At 32.9% G+C, this 17,009-nt stretch overlaps 1 non-coding gene across 1 annotated transcript; it reads right to left on the bottom strand.

Annotated features, from left to right (window-relative positions):
- Positions 1-6,688: 6,688 nt before the first annotated feature.
- On the bottom strand, positions 6,689-6,792 carry LOC123689940. Its single transcript, XR_006750797.1, has one exon. It is a non-coding gene; the product is annotated as a U6 spliceosomal RNA (small nuclear RNA).
- Positions 6,793-17,009: the final 10,217 nt, after the last annotated feature.

Raw genomic sequence — 17,009 nt, 5'->3', positions numbered from 1 at the left:
GATATGGCACGTCTTTTGTTACACTTTCGCAATTGTTTTGCTATATTGGAACTTTTATGGAGGCGTGAATTAAGTGAACGTATTCGGCTTCGTTAAAAAAGCTTAGGTAAAACATTGGCTGTTGGCATTTCTTTCTTTTTCAGATTTGGTGACTATTTAAACAAATACGCTACCGTCTACGTCTACGTTTTAAAAGAAACTGTCTCGTCACAGAGGCCTGAGGCATTTTAGTGACAAGTACTCATAACATTGATATAACGCATTGTTCTAGTTTCTATTGTTAAAACATAAAAATCGAACCCAATGAATTTAAATTTACGTTTAACTATTTTAGTTAAATGCAGGGGCGTTACCACGTCGAGATTTAGGCGTGGTTGCTTTGTCTAATACAATTTAAGGGTAAGCTTTGAATATATTCTATCACAGTTATTATATTATTCCAAAGCTATACTTAAGATTTTAAGTGCAATACATCTGTACGATATTAATTTGGTATTTCATTATTCTGTTAACGTACTACATAAGTACCACAGTGTTTGCTGCACAACACCAGTATGTGCCAGCAGCCATTGAAGTACCTATTTCCGAACTAATTCGACTTAGGGTCATCCATGAAAAGAGCGTACCAATGTTTAAAAGAGCCTTTTGGCAATGTGAGTGTCCGTGGGAGGCAGTATTACTTGACATCTTTGACACTTCAGCGAAAATTACAAAAAATAAATTTATTTTTTATTTCATGTTCCAGACATTATCTGATAAAATAAACTTAATTTATTACAGTGTTTTTTAGCCAACGGCAACAATAATAACTACATAACTTAAGTAAACAAATAATTATAGAGGTTTGTCTAAACGCTATTGTGCATTATGCGCCTTAAAAGAGCACAGATCTATCCACAGACCGGAACAATGCAACAACATTATCTATGCAAGACATCGGGGGTCAGCCAGCCATGAGCGAACAAAAAACTTTTAATATTCCCTACAACACAATGCCGTCGCGACGCTAAGCTACAATCACAATAATGCTGATGCTAAAATTGCTTGGAATATCATTTTAATGTTATAACAGCTGGGTGTGACATAAACCTATAAAATTACCAATATAATTTCATAGATTGTAATTTGGTGGGATTTGATTTCTCTCTTTTTTCATCATTGTATATTTAGCTAAAGAGCTAGGGCAGAGAATGAATTAAACAAGCATCTAAATTTATCCCTAATTTTATCTAACTCTAGTAGTAGCGACATATTTTCAATTTTATTCAGTTCTTAAGGGCGTACCGTGTCACACTAAACTTTTTTATATTTATTAAGCAAAACCACGCGAGTGAATGTTAGAATTATTAAAACGCATTTCTTGGAAGACATACAAAATAATACTTAAAAGCCAATGATAATAAAAAATAGAAAATAAACATTCTATATAGAATTAAATTAATCTCACCGTTTCCATTGTACACGCGACAACTAAAATATGATTTGAGAGTCAAAGTGAATTCACAATGAAAGGCGAAATTGGACTTTGCCCCTTAAAGAATAGAATAAAACCACACAGCAGTTTCGCTTTAACATTTCTCCCGTGTAGTGTAAAATTATTTTATCTCTGCAGACATTTTATTTGTTTCTACGAGATAACGCAAGGTCGTACCTAATAGTTTAATAATTAAACTATCACATATTAATATTTTTGTTTAAGATCCAAAGAAATAATGACAAGGTAGTTTTAATTTTATTTAGTTTAAACATAAAAATATAACTAATAGCAGGATCGGATCAGTTTCATTGATATGTCGCACAATCAAAGCGATCAATAATTTTCCATGTAGTTATCGCTATCGGCTTCTGACATGTTTACTTAATTATTAAGACCGGTCCGTGCGCCGATCACAGAGCAAGTTGGTACTAGGTAAACGATCGATCCAATAGTACTGACAAATTGACTTTGACAATTTACTACCAATAAGATGTCTATGATATTTCGTGGTGTTTAGTCTAATAAAACAAATGTAATCGTGTTCTCTTATTACATTATATCTGGCATATGTATTTTGATTGTGACTCAAAAGTAATAAGTAAAAAACCTTTTTTTAATATAAATTTTATTGTTTTTAACTTAATCTAATGTGTCCATAAGTAAAATCGATGGTGATTAAATCCACGATTATTCAGTATAATTTAAACGTCTATAGTAGAGCTGTGTAAAATGACGCCTAAAAAAGCTATAAGCAGGTTGTCGTTAAACAAATTGTCAGCGAAGCTCACTAATTACCCGGGCGCGCAGTTGAGGGGTTAAGCTGCGCCATTTTTCACCGGGCTTACTCGACGTTCACCTCTGACTCGCGATATTTGTTCACGATTTACGCCATTTTAAACGGTACTCACGTTAATTTGACGAGTTTTAATTTACACGCCAATAAAATGATAAAGTGTTAAGTCGCTTAGAGTTGTGTTTATTTCTACGACAGGCGATAAATATCACTAAGATATTCATTACTGTCTATCACAATGTTTGATTTCTAGATAATTAGGTGTTTGAACTTTGAAGATCACTTCAAGTATTGACATTTAGTAATGAGACTATAATTTAAATGGCATGAAATCTCTGCGTGCTTCAGTTATTGTTATACTATATAATCAATAGTTCTAATGGCTTTATAAACTAGGAAGAAATTAGAACACACATACACAAGAAATATCGAGACAATTGTAATTCTTAAATCATCAAATCATAATATATATATATATATATAATACAAAATACTATTATTATTTAAATTAACCAAATGGAATTTTAGTCGTAAAATTGGACATTGTTTGTAGTTTTTTTTACTTTTACGGTACAATGGAATAACTAACAATGGGCCCTTGAGTTGGATAGTTAAAAAAACAAATCTATGCTGTGTGTTATTAACTGACATTTAAATATATGAGAAATTTAGTTTCAGATAATACTACTTTTTTAAATAATATAAACTCAGAATGTTTGCGCGTATGCCTAACAGATTTAAAAAAAAATGAGTGAGTGCCGAAGTCTAGAACAACCACTCTGCCTATGATCTGGTCACTTCTAAATTTCTGTACGTTTTGATATATTTTAATAGACAAAGTTCCTTTCTAAATATATTCTACGCCCGTGTTCAAAATAGTTTTTAAATTATAAAAAATGAGCTCCCAAACAGTCGCGTTGTAATCTAAATTATTCCCGAAGTGACACAAGTAATAAATTGTAACATCCTCTTTGTTATGATCTATTTGTTATTTTAGTCTATGACATCCTTTTGATGAAGTGTCTTTTGAGAACCATAAATTGTCGTCATTATATGTATGTATTTATGTATGTATTTTACAAGAGAAAAAGTTAAAAAAGATTTTAGTATTTATAATCTTTAACCCTCATCAAATATTTATAAAATTTATTACGATTGTTTACGTTCGATATTAGATTATATCTTTGAATATTGTTGTTACACTACAACTGCTTCTACTTGTTAATACGCTTAAGAACATAGTGAGGAAATGGACAAAGGACTAATTAAGGTAGACTCAGAGTCGAGACTAAGCGCTAAATATGGCTGACGTATGTTAAATGAAATCCAAAGCACCTCGTATAAAAATTAGTTTTTGGTTTACTCGACCTTTTTAGGTCTTTTGGTGATTTAAAAATGGCATTTACAATTCTCAACGATAACAATAATTATGGTGTACCCTCTCGGAGCTGTTTTGCCCCAGTTTTTAACTTCAATTACCAACTAGTACTCGGCTAGTACCAAACAAACCAACAATTCTAAAACTCTCTACAGCTTCATGTTTAAAGCTGTTTTTAATGCAAAATACGGGCACACCTCTGTTTCTCCAATTTTGATATTTTATTACTGAAAATTTAAACGCAATAAATCTGACGATGTTTTTTTTCAGAATGGGTCATTTCAACCTAAATCTTTCGAATAACTGCAGTGTCTATCATTCACCTGATTAGAGAAATAAACTTAGTCTTTGAGATCAATAAGGTATTCAAGTTCAAAACAGTTTTTTGTGCATTAAAATAAAAAAATAAAAAATAAAATACGTTTATTTTGGAACATAAGATCTTCTAGGTATCACTTATTCCACGTCAATCAATTCGAACTTGTAGGCATCCCTACTCATCGGCAAAGACAGAGGGTGTAGGCCGAGAGAAAAAGCCGGCGTAAAAAACTCTCGGTACTCTTTTAAAAAAGCAAATCATCAAACAATATTTAAAAATTTGCATCATTGCAGCCAAGAATATGCCAGTGCAACATTGTCACAATCGATCTTCCTCAACGCGTGATTTACGGCAGCGCACCGAACATTGCCGCTACAGTTGACGTGTGCAGCCAGCGTGCCAGTGCGACCGGAGATGTACACTGTGCAAGATTGTTTATGATTTATTACGATAGCTGCTGACACTGACATTCTTGTACTAAAACATAAAACAGCACAAGATATGAAATAGATATAGGTTTAGAAAGTTATTACGAAAGATATTACGATAACATTAGTATATGTATGCACTTATATTATGTATTGCTTTATTTACATTTCTTCATACTAAATTTGACGGAATTAGCACTAAGGTGTATTGACTTAAGAGTTAGTTTTTATGAATGGTGGGTTAAACAAGGAGCCTATATATAATAGGATTGATTATATATTACAATTAGCAAATATTTTAGCGCTCAGAATCACCCTGAAAATACTTGAGGATTGGGGTGGTGAAGATTGTCATTCCAATTCTTCTGGTCAATAGTGCAAATAAAATTGCCTTTGTGTTTACACACAGAAACCTAAGACTCAATAAATCAATATAATTAGCTCAGCATTATGATAATTTATACAACCAATCAGCTTAATGAACATTATTCACTTTACTGCTCAGAGATAATATTGCTCACCATAATACTATAAATGCTAAAATTATTCATATATCTTGAATAATAATTAGCTGATTATTGCCACTTATAAGGCTTTGATCTGGTAATATATGTGGTTTAATCGATAACTTTGCACATCTTGACAATTGTATCATATCAAATAAATTTTGTTAATACATAATAATTACAGTGAACTTTATTAGCGCCTAATAAACATATTGATGTGTTGAGCAGGATAGGACTGGATGGTGGCCAGATGAGAGACAAGTAGAAGAATTTGTAGGAAGCCTTCACTCCTTTGGAGGTGCTATATTAATCCTGAATATTTAGTACTCGAATACAGGCTATTTTTAATTATTTTTTGATAAGGTTTGATTAAGGTAAATTACAATTAACAACTGACAACTTTTTGTTGCACATCATATCTGTAACTTCTCAGGCATTAGACGGTCAAAAATAATCTTCCTGAGGCTATATAGCTTTAATGAAAAAAATTTTCAGCTTCGGGAAATATATTCAGTGAATGGGTCTTTTCACATTTGTGGCATTCCTAGTTTTTAAAACAAAACAGTGGAAAGTTCAACAAATACAACACAAGAACTTTTCCTTAGACTGTAAGTAGTTAATTATGTTAAAATTATTTTAAATATCAGTGAATAAGGCGCGTTTTTAATTACTTGATAAACTTTAAATAAGTTATATACTAATAAAATATGGACATAGCGATGTCAGAGTAAAGGAACTATTATTATTATTAATTATAATATTATTAAATATAAAAAATCACTACTTGGAATTTATCTGGTGGCATACGTTCGAACTCAAAAATGTTTATTTTGTCAATTCAGAAAATATCTTACATATTTCATCCTCGATGACAATTTACACCCGAATCGTATGCTCCGGCCCCAACGTAAATATGAATTTGCATTTCATATCAAAAATTCTTTGGTATTTCATCGATAATATATCGAAAATCAAAATTCGAAATAGTCCCGATAAAATTTAAAGGAATTTAAGTTTATACTATAAAGTAAATTATACTGTATTGGTGTTTATTTTATTAAATTGTTTTCTTCACACTTCGCAACGTGGAAGCCTATTTAAAATATTTTTGCGTCGCCTTTAAACCAAATTCACTAAAACCATTATTATTAATATTTTAAAAGTTTCAAAATAATAATTTATAAAACAATTTTGCAATTAAGTATTATGTTTATTATGGAAGAGCTTGGTCTATTTTTTACTTAAAAGAGTTCCTAAATCTTAGACATTGTAGAGCATATCTAGTTATAATGACCGAATGTGCACTGGCCGAAAATTTACGAAGTAGTTACAGGAAAAAATACCAGTAGCGCTACGACCCTTTTTAGGTTTGTTCCTCAGGCCATGTGTCAATCAAATAGGCAAGATCAGCCCGCTGTGCTTGATACTCAACATCGACTTTTTGGGCAAGGCAAGCCGGTTTCCTCACGATGTTTTGCTGCACCTTTCGAGCGAATGTTCTATGTTATTAAATAGTTAAGAAGTCTATTGGTGTACCGCCCACCACCAACGACAGGCATGGAAGTGGCACGCTTAACCTATTAGTACAACACTGCTCACAGGAATAATAAACTGTAATATATTCAACAATTTATTTTTGATTGGTAAGCATAACTAAAATTTGTATTTATCTTTTTTTATACAAAACAGGAGGCAAACGAGCAGAAAGCTCACCAGATGTTAAGTGATACCGCCACCCATAGACACTCTCAATGCCAGAGGGCTCGCGAGTGCGTTGCAGGGCTTTTAAGAATTGTTAAAAAGTCGAACACTGATTGATTCTTGCGCAGGGGCCATGCTAGTCTTCTCTGTATCGTTCCAATTTTACTTAATGTACTGCAGAAGCGAGTACATCTCTACCACGCAATTCAGATATAAATCCAAAATAAACTTGAAATGAAGCCTACAAAGTTTATTTAATTGCAGAAAAGCCTCACATCGTATTCAGCGAAGCAATGTAGCTCTCAGACGCAAGTCAAACAGCACAAAAGCTACAAAATCTTAGTCTTTAAAGTGTAAGTTGCCTTCCCGGGCGAGCCAGGGCAAATTGAAACTGGACTTAATTCGCACCCCAGTCACGAAGGTACAGATAGCAAATCAACTTGCATTTTTATATCCCAAGGGAGGCTTTGTAGTCTAGCGGATCGGTGATTGAACTTTCATTTTCGGTGTATACCATGTTTAATACACGGAATGTATTCGGTTCTCATGAACAGTGAAAGCTGAGTAAGTGACAACTGGGTAAGCGAGAAAACTCTGTTAATGACAGTATTTACCGAGTGCCGTCATTTTGCCCTCCTAAAACCCCTATAAGTAAGAAACATGAAACCTTTATAAGTGACAGTGATATTTCACGCGTGAAATTGTATAAGTGAGATTGATATTTGCCTTTAACATATATGAGCCACGGTTAAAAGCATAAATCTTTTATGACTAATTCTTAAATTAATTAATTAATTCAAAGCCGATGATGGTTTTCTATAGTTTTTTAGACCTCTATGCGAGACAGACCCCTTCTGTAACTCTGTAAGCTAGAAGCTCGTGTTACTGAGAAATCTTAATAAGATAAAATGAGATCCAGATTTGACTGTATTGATTTGTTTTGTTCGCAATAATTTCGGAAATAATTTAATATTACGTAACATTGTTTAATTTTTCAGCAGTGTCGTCTAGTGGTGTTTGCAAAGATCGTTTATATATGTGTAAGTAAATACTTGCGCACAGACAAGCATAGAAAACCTGTCGGTTCCTATGAGCGCAGATGCGATAAAAAATAATAGAAAGGAATATGAAACGATTTTTATTATTTTGGATTGGCCTTATTTGCTGTCGGTACTCGTCGTCCGGTAGTGTCCAGTACGGACGAATTGGCATGCATTGCGCTGCTACTTTTTACACGCCTATTCCAAGACCTATCTACCAAGGCTTTAAAGTACAAGATTCGCGATTTTTGGGAACATTTATTGTTTTTAATAATCAGCGATTTATGAATTGCTGCTGGCAAAGTTTTATTAAACTCGTGTTATGAATACAATACCTATTAATTATAATAACCAAGAAAATTGTTTTGTTTTATTACAACAACAACATTTAATCTATTACATGTTATATCACTTACGGTATCACTTAACATCAGGTGAGCCTCCTGCCCGTTTGCCCCCTGTTCTATAAAAAAAAATGTGTAAAATATGCTAGACTAACAATTAGGTTTTTTTTTAAAATTTAGTATTTTTCAGTAAAAGTGAACAGTCCCAATGCAAGTACCATTGCAAAATCTTCAATATGTTGGTATTAAACTGTTAAAGAACAAGGCTAAATACTTATATTACGGCGAAGCAACGTTCGTAGCAATCCTTAAATAAAATCGCTTCATCCTGTCTCTTACACATTTTCTTATCAAAGCTGCTACATATTACACACGTCCTCTATAAACGATATCTGCTGATCGTCTATTTACTTATCAATTTCGGACCCCACTATAAAAATATATGAACATGCTCGATTGCACTATAAATATTATCTTCATGGGACGCTTTTATCTAAATTATGATTTTATTGCATTCAATTTGGTTCATATACAGCGAATCTTTAAGTTTTTTTTTAAATTGGAAAGCAATTTATATTACAGACTAAATTTAATTGTTAAACATACTCTCCAACTAGGAGCCTTACGCACAATTCCCGGTGGTAAGGTGAATTACATGAATGCCATCAAAAACATAACCTGTAGAAATCCAAGTCTCGCAACGCAGTTCTTCTACTGATAGGGAGATCCATGTAATACCTGGGTTAATTAAGTCCTTACTTAAGGGACCTTCTGTCTTAAGTTATTTCGTAATGAGCTTACCTAACAACATCTATGTGATCTTTTCAATATAACAAATGTTATATGCAGGATATTCAGACTTCTAGTTTTATCCATAACGAAGTTATAGGGGTGGGAAATGGCGCGAAAAGCTTTGAGAAAAGGATGAAACGACCGTGCCGCTTTTTTGCTTGACTTGGGCGCACTGCCCTGCCTCCAGAACGAGCGCAATATTTTTTTGTCCCATGCCCCGTATCATAAATTGTTGGATCATTTCGCTTAACGCCAAATTATAAAGTTTTGACAAGAAAAGCTCAATTTATTTTATTAAAAGGATTTCACAAAAAGTACAAACTTTTCTTAAAGCTGTGAAAGTGTTAATCAACTCCTAGATAATGATAGATTTCTCGGTAATTAACGCGATTAATCACAATCAGCGCTAATCGTTTCGCTTCAACCAAACCGGCCATAACGCTTCATAAAATTATATTTTACCCTTTAAGGGAAAACTTTTTGTAATTGTATCTAGAGTTTTCAGAAAGAAAAAAAATCTACAAATATGATGAATTACTATTACCACTTTTTATATCTATGCCTTTGCTGATCAAAATTGGGTTTGAACTTACGCATTACGTATTTACGATTTTGAATCAATTTCAATTTTGAATTTTGACCTACGATTGCCTCAATCGGCGATGTACTTTGCACTTAATGGTTTGAGGAGTAGAACTTCCAAAATTGCTTAGACTATGTGCCTGAAAAGTATTATAGATCCCAGCAGGTTCCTGCTGTCTGAGTGAAGCTCACGAGCCGTAGGTACTCCGCCTGCAGTCACCAATTCCGCTTATGATCTCCCATTTGTTTAGCCATTCCTAAGCCAGAACAGGATATATTTGTGAGAGGTTTGGGAAGACTGAAATATGAATATATATTTTTTTTCTTTTAAAGTAAAATGATTTATTGTTTACTTTGTAAGTATTGTTTGGCAATGCTGTTAATAAATAAATCAATCATGACTTATGATTGATTAATTTATCGAAAAAGTGATGCGCCTAAATACTAGCAAAAAAAAAATAACGCTATTAATATTTTAACATCTCTGCCATTAATGTGCACTAAAATGTTCCCTACAAAATTCAAAGAGTATTAATTCAATAAACAACTCGAAATCCGACAAAATTAACACCTTAACAAACACAAAACATTAATTTGGAAATAATTAAAGAAACGATTAAACCGTCTCGGGTCGAAAATTACCGTACAGGGCTGTCGCTCGTAATAAAGTTTAGCCAGGAATTTCATTAGTTTCGTTCAATAAATTAAGTGGTTATGCTCCCGTGTGTCAGCCCTGCAATTACCTCGTCTGCGTATAATGAAACTCTTGAAGGTGAGAGTTATTAACTTTTGGATGTATCTCGTTCAAAAGTACAAAGAGTGTAATCTAATACCGGCGGCTTAATTGCCATTTGGAGTTTCAAGTGCATTGGAACTACATACCTGCACCCTCCAAGTGGACTAATTATAAAGATATAACAAACCAAATGATTACTCTTTTAAGAAGTTTTCAATAAGTGCTGAACTGAAGAATAGTTTGCATGATCCTAATGGTTATCGTAGAACGAAAATGTAGCAAGATTAAGTAGAAATAATCGATAACGTCATCTAAATAACACATAAACATCGTTTATATTTTGTTTAGTATGTTAGTTTGTTCCAACAATTATAATATAAAACCCTTCAACAAATGTTCTATAATCCTATCTAATAAATATTTTTTATTCATCTTTTAATGTAATAAAAGTAACAAAATATAACAATTATAATTATTTCTATATTAACATAATTCTAAACGGCGAATGTTGAATCCAAATAAAAATGTTCATCGTCACGATTCTCTGCTCACGGTCATAATATTAGACAACAAAGCTCATCCCCCGAGGGGATATAGCTAATTTTATAACTCGTAAAAAACGAATGTTGCAGCTGAGATAACATTAGTTAAGTGTCTGTACAACCGTTTTGTTTTTGGTCTTAAACTGCTGTCATAACTTTTTAATGAACCGATGGTAAACAGAAAACCTAAATAGGTTTTTATAGAATGTGAGCAAACGGGCAGGAGGCTCACTTGGTATTAAGGTCGCCACCAGGATGATGATTATCAATGATGAACATTCTCAATCGCAGAGGGCTTGCCGGTCTATTGAGAATTAAGTTTTGAAACCAAGGAGGTCGACGTGATGCGGGTGGAATTTCGTATTTTGACTGATCGCCCGATGATGGAACACTGCTGCTGGTATTCATTCGAACAACTGCTCTGAACACTCTCCAGGGTAAATGCGGTAAAAAATGCAACGAGTGACCCCATCTACCCTATTTTACGCAACACCACGGGCGATTCAGACGAAAAGGGATTGGTCTACTCGGAAAGGGATTGGTCTAGATTTGGCCTTTTCTTCCAAATGACCGCTAAACTGAACGTCATCTGATATGTCAACTATTCTGATGATAGCGGCGGGTTTTAGAAGTCTCATCGTAAAGAGAAGTAGCGCCAAATGATGCTTTTTGTTGAAATTTTTGAGAAATAGTTGAGCCTAAAATTTTCTCCCATTAATCTAGCCATTGATTAGACACAAAACTAACTAAATTCCTGCATTTAAATGTCTAATTTTCTCTCCATTTTCTCCATGAGAAAATATACAGTGCAAGCCATGATTTAAAAACACGACCTCTAGGTTGTGAGTGGTACACTAATGAGTAATGTATCGATTTATATTTGAAGTCAACAAGTATTTAAATAACTTTAGTTCTAGATATAATTTTATTTTAAAAATAATTCTTTCTATACGGAACCAAGCTTTGCTTTAAAGTTTGTAACCCAAGCCGCTTATCATCCTTAGCGAGTCATATTTTTATTATCTTGAGTTATTTGATAATTCCTGTCTCTTGCCTTTGATTTAGTACCGAGGTCGCCGCTAGAGGGCGTTAAGTGCGCTGAAAAAATTACAAAAATGTCATTATGATAAATAAGTTAAGAGTTATCGTGTCACTTTATACTTCGTTATCTTGGCTCTATTTCAGAAAATGATTTAAATCACGTCGGGGACACGGAACAAATAGATAAGGTAAAAGTTACCTATAACACAATTCATTATTGTTTCACTCTTAATTGTATTAAATATATATATATTGAGACATAAATATATAGATAGAGGAGGCGAGGATGATTAATAAAATATATAACTAAGTAAAATACTTAAGGCACATTTAATTTAACATTTATCATGTTCCTAAACGAAAGGTAACGATCCTAGTAAGTTCCTAGTCTAGTGTTGAGAATTAAGGTAGTTCCCAAAAGTAGTCCCAAACCCAAAAGATAGCCGACGTGTGTCAGGCACCAGGTGATCACCTAAGTCAAAGTCAAATCATTTATTTGCTGGAATAGTCTTACAATAAATTACAAAAATCCGCCACATATGAATAGGCATGCAAATGTCATCTTATATTTTATTTATTTATTTATTTGATCTATTGAATAACAAGACTAGTTATTAAATCTTACATTTAGAAAAATGACAGCGCAGAGTTAGTTAGACACCAATATTTGTAATAATTCTTATCTAAAAAAATACAACGATTTAAACGTTAGGCTTCTTTTTCTTGTATTTAATAACATCTGAAGTGATGTTCCCCGCGTTAATTTCAAACTTATGATCTAGGTACTCGCCCACGCTATAAAAGCACCTTGCCTTTAAAAACCTAATCACCTTCCTATTAGATTGTCAAATGATCATGAAACAGATAAACTAAACTAACTAATCAATTTTATTTACACACATGTATGATTGAACTGTTTAGTACGAGCCACTCATCTAGAGATGAATACTGAAGACTCATTAAACAAAATTTGCTTTATAGAAAATATCAAGTCAACGTCTCAATTCGACCAGTAATAATATTTCACTTTCGAATAAACAATATATACAAGTTCGAAGCCGAAACTTCGATGAGTCTGCATCGAAATATTGTGTCAGAATTTATGGAGGCTGCGGTCATCCTGCGGGTGGGGCGTTATTGTTAGCGAGATTCTATAAACAAAAATATTATTTATAAGCAAGATATACACGAATAAATAAGAGATGGAGATAATAGTGCAAATTTAGTATCTATAGCTGCTAAAATACACCTAAGAATCAATAGCCTTTGATGAGGGTACACGTCATTCAAGTGAAAAGTGTGGCTAGGACCAAGAAGAGATGCGCAACCGCAGAAAGATGTTGTTGGTTCAGTGGGGTTGCTAAGGATAACAAAGAAGAAACCACTGCTACATTCTCTAAACTTATCACCGCATATCTAGGAATCTCTGTTAAGGATCTTCAAATATGCCGTTGCCATCGTTTAGGTCTGGCCATGAAAGTTAACCCTAGGCCCATATTGGTGAAATTCTGTGACATTCACTTGAGAGATACTATATGGATCAATAAAACCCAACTGAAGGGTTTAATAATAATAATAAATAATCAGTGGCGCTACAACCTCTTTCGGTCCTGGCCTCAGATTTCTGAATCTGTTTCTTGATCATTTTTTAAATCTAATAGGCAAGTAGGTGATCAGCCTCCAGTGCCTGACACACGTCGTCGACTTTTTGGGTCTAAGTCATGTGTGTTTCCTCACGATATTTTCCTTCACCGTTCGAGCAAATGTTAAATGCGCACATAGAAAGTCCATTGCTGCACAGCCCGGGATCGAACCTCGGGTATGAGAGTCGCACGCTGAACCCACTAGGCCAACACTTCTCAACTGAGGCTTTACTATTCATAATATCGCTTCAAGTAGAGCCGAACCTCGTTTCTGTTAACGGAACAAGTTGTCTAGGAAATCGTCTACAGGGTGTAGAGATAATTAAACAGCTGCGCCATCTCAATCGTTTTCAAGATGTCACATTCAATAATGTCCCAGGACTTGAGTGCCATTATTTGGTTGAATTTGTAATCTGTAAATCTATTGTGTTACGAACAAGCCAGGTAAATGTAGAACTAACATTCAGAGTATATGAGTCGTTTGGTTTTGAGGTCATTATTTTAATTTTGTTTGTTCTTATTATTTTGCCCAGCATAATAATTATTTGGCTTAAACAACAAATTGTCAGAAACAAAGCTCTTCTATTCACGCTGCAGTAGTTAATTACTTATTTTGTTAAGTTGACAATATTGTTACGTTACAATAGTTCAACAGTAATTTTAATACTTTATAATAATAATAATATATTTGCAAGAATATAGTACAAATGTTATAATGGTAAAATCTAAATAATGTGTTAAATAAAGTTACAATTACATTATGGATAAGGCACATCGTAATAGTCAATTCTTATATTATTTTGTCACTACATCATCACATAAAATATACGGTTACGGTTATAACAAATTAATAATGAAAGTTTCACGCAAAAATAAAATAAAATAATATTAGTTCTCAAAAGTTTTTTATTTCTACATATCTACTTTGAAAATAAATAAAGTGATACATAGAAGAATAACCATGGACCAGATGATAAGTGAAACCTATGGACACTTAATTCCGGGGGGTTGTTGTGAGTGTGTTGCCCGAAAATTAGTTCGCATAGTCGCCACGCCAGAACACACAGAATGTATCTAATACACGTTTCCAGCTTTGTCTTTGTTTTTATCTCACGTACACATTTTTTTACTTAAATAATGAAATAAACCGCAACACAAATCTAATGAATTCATATCTACGCATGACACATTCTCGCCATACGATTCTTAGGATTATCACCGTTTTCTCATATATTGGCTGAGACCGTTCGTCGCACGTGCGTCGTGCAAAATTTAGTGTTACCCACAATAACTGCCCAGGGCTGGATTTCGGGGCCCCAATTTTATTTTGTCTATGGCCTGTAATTACTATATAATTTATTTTAAGTCTAGCAGTTTTTTGGTAAATAATTAATTAGTTACAATTGTAGATAACATGTAATTGTACTTACAATCAAAAAATTTAAGTTAATTTTTTTTATTAAAAATTCTAGAATTTAACACGTTCTTTAACGTATTAAATTAAACATAAATAACTTAATGTATACACCTATAAATATGTGAATCCATTTATCTTAAGAATAATATTTAGATATATATTTCGTTATAGTATTTAAATAGTGTTTATATACATTACAATTATTATTATTTCAATGATGTATTTTGTGTTCCAATATCTCATTGATTTATTTAAAAAAAAACTGTTTTGTAGCTAACCGGGCCCTATAAGAAAACTCAAAACTAAGTCCGGCCTTAGGGGCAGAAGCTAAATTATGTATTTTAGTGTCGAAGGATCCAATTTCATAAAGCAAGACAGGGCTCTAATCGATACATCCTTACCCTATTACAGGGAAATACAGTTTGTCGGTTTGTTTATTTGTAACACGATTCAATCTACGAAAGCAATGGGATAATAAATTGATTTTGCTTTTTTGCTGTCCCCTAAACTGTTCGAGTAGAAAGATGACCGTGTTCACCGTTGCAAATATTTTTTTTAGATTAAAATATATTACATGTTAACAATTTCATTTACAGATATTTTGTTTGTTCAATCTAATCAAAATAAATCCTATTACGAAAATCTCAATTAAATAATGCTTTTCACATTAATTTTCAAAATCATACTGTAGCTACAAGAGCCCATAGACGCTTTATCATAATTCAATTAGCGGGCAAAGTAATATTTAAATATATGTATAGCTGGACCGATGTTAGTTATCTCTTTTTTGGTGGTCTTCTCTACTTCAAATGGCAGAATATGTAATAAAATATCGGTAAGTTATGGACTACAAAAATAAATCAATTAATTTTATGAATTCTAACAGCATGTGGTGCCATCTGTTGACAAAACTCCGCTTCATTTTACATCGAATTCGTATCAGTTTACGAATTGAAATCTTGACTCTTGAGGTAAATGAGGACACGCATAACCAGGCTATTGCTTCCCTAACATTCTTCTTTCGCAATGGCAAGCTATAAAACATTTATGTATTTGCAAAAAAGAGACTAACATTATTGATATGTATTTCTTTGTTTCTGTTCCATTTTTTTATAAATATGTGTGTAAAGATGTATAAATCTTAAGCGGAGAGCGCTTAAACGCTTAAAAACGCTTCAAAGCACTTGTCTGTTTGCAGTTCTAATTAATCCTGGAGCCGTACTAAGGCAATTATGTCGGCGCCGAAAATGCTGTTTTTCGACTACGCCAAATTGCTTTACACGCAGCCTTTTGAAGTGTTAAACGCTTATTAAATTTCACAACTGAGGGAAAATAATAATTACCTCTATGCTTCGCGGTGGAAACGTTTTATTACAATAGAATCTTGTGTTTCAAATGATCGCATTTTCATTTCAATATTATATTTATAAAAAGTTGCGGTCATTTCATAAAACTGACGTATGAAAGTCTATGGCCATTCTATGACAATCTTGTAATGCAAAGAGCTGCGAAGCTTAGCTAAGTTCCAAAAATATATATTATGCTTCAATTATGTACAAAACTACCTGAACACCCTTAATTTATAATATATTAAAAATCTGCTTACGAAATTCATGATATAATAGAAATATCAAGCCCCAAAACCTCTCGCTATTACCGTAATTAAGACACTAACAAGAATATATTCTAATAAGTTGATATATTAATTAATCAGGTTTTAATCATGGAGGCATCACAAATTAATTCAGAATTAGCATCGTTAACAATAAACACGGCGTGTAGTAATTTTTAATTAAAATTCTCCAAGGATATGTTGTAAGTTTAGGCATTTTGCGAGTCTTGGAGCCAGGAATGCGTAATTTGTACGTATTTTACCTACCTTATATTTATTGCTTAATTAACGCCATTTTGGGGACGTTGTTTGGGTTCTAATTTAATAGAGTCAAAGACTTTTATTAATGCTAAACTGTTTTTTTTTTTAATAAGTAAAATAAAAAAAAAGTTCTTACCTTATTAACAGCAAGCAGATTACCTGAAACCGATAAAAATAGTTCGTAAAGAAAATTTTAAGAACAATTTTAATAATATATTAAGGAAATACACAGATATGTAACTACGATACTTAAGAGGCCTATAAACTAAATGTCTGCCACATAGGCTTTTGGGTTTTAACAAAACAGTTTAGGTTTAGTCAGATTAAATGATTATAAAAGATAATCCTAATGTGTGGTCCATCCACAGAAAAATCCTCTTTTCAATTAATAATTATT

This window comes from Pieris rapae, chromosome 17 (genome assembly GCF_905147795.1).
Source record: "Pieris rapae chromosome 17, ilPieRapa1.1, whole genome shotgun sequence".
Lineage (NCBI taxonomy): Eukaryota > Metazoa > Arthropoda > Insecta > Lepidoptera > Pieridae > Pieris > Pieris rapae.
This window is presented reverse-complemented; position numbering and strand designations above follow the sequence as displayed.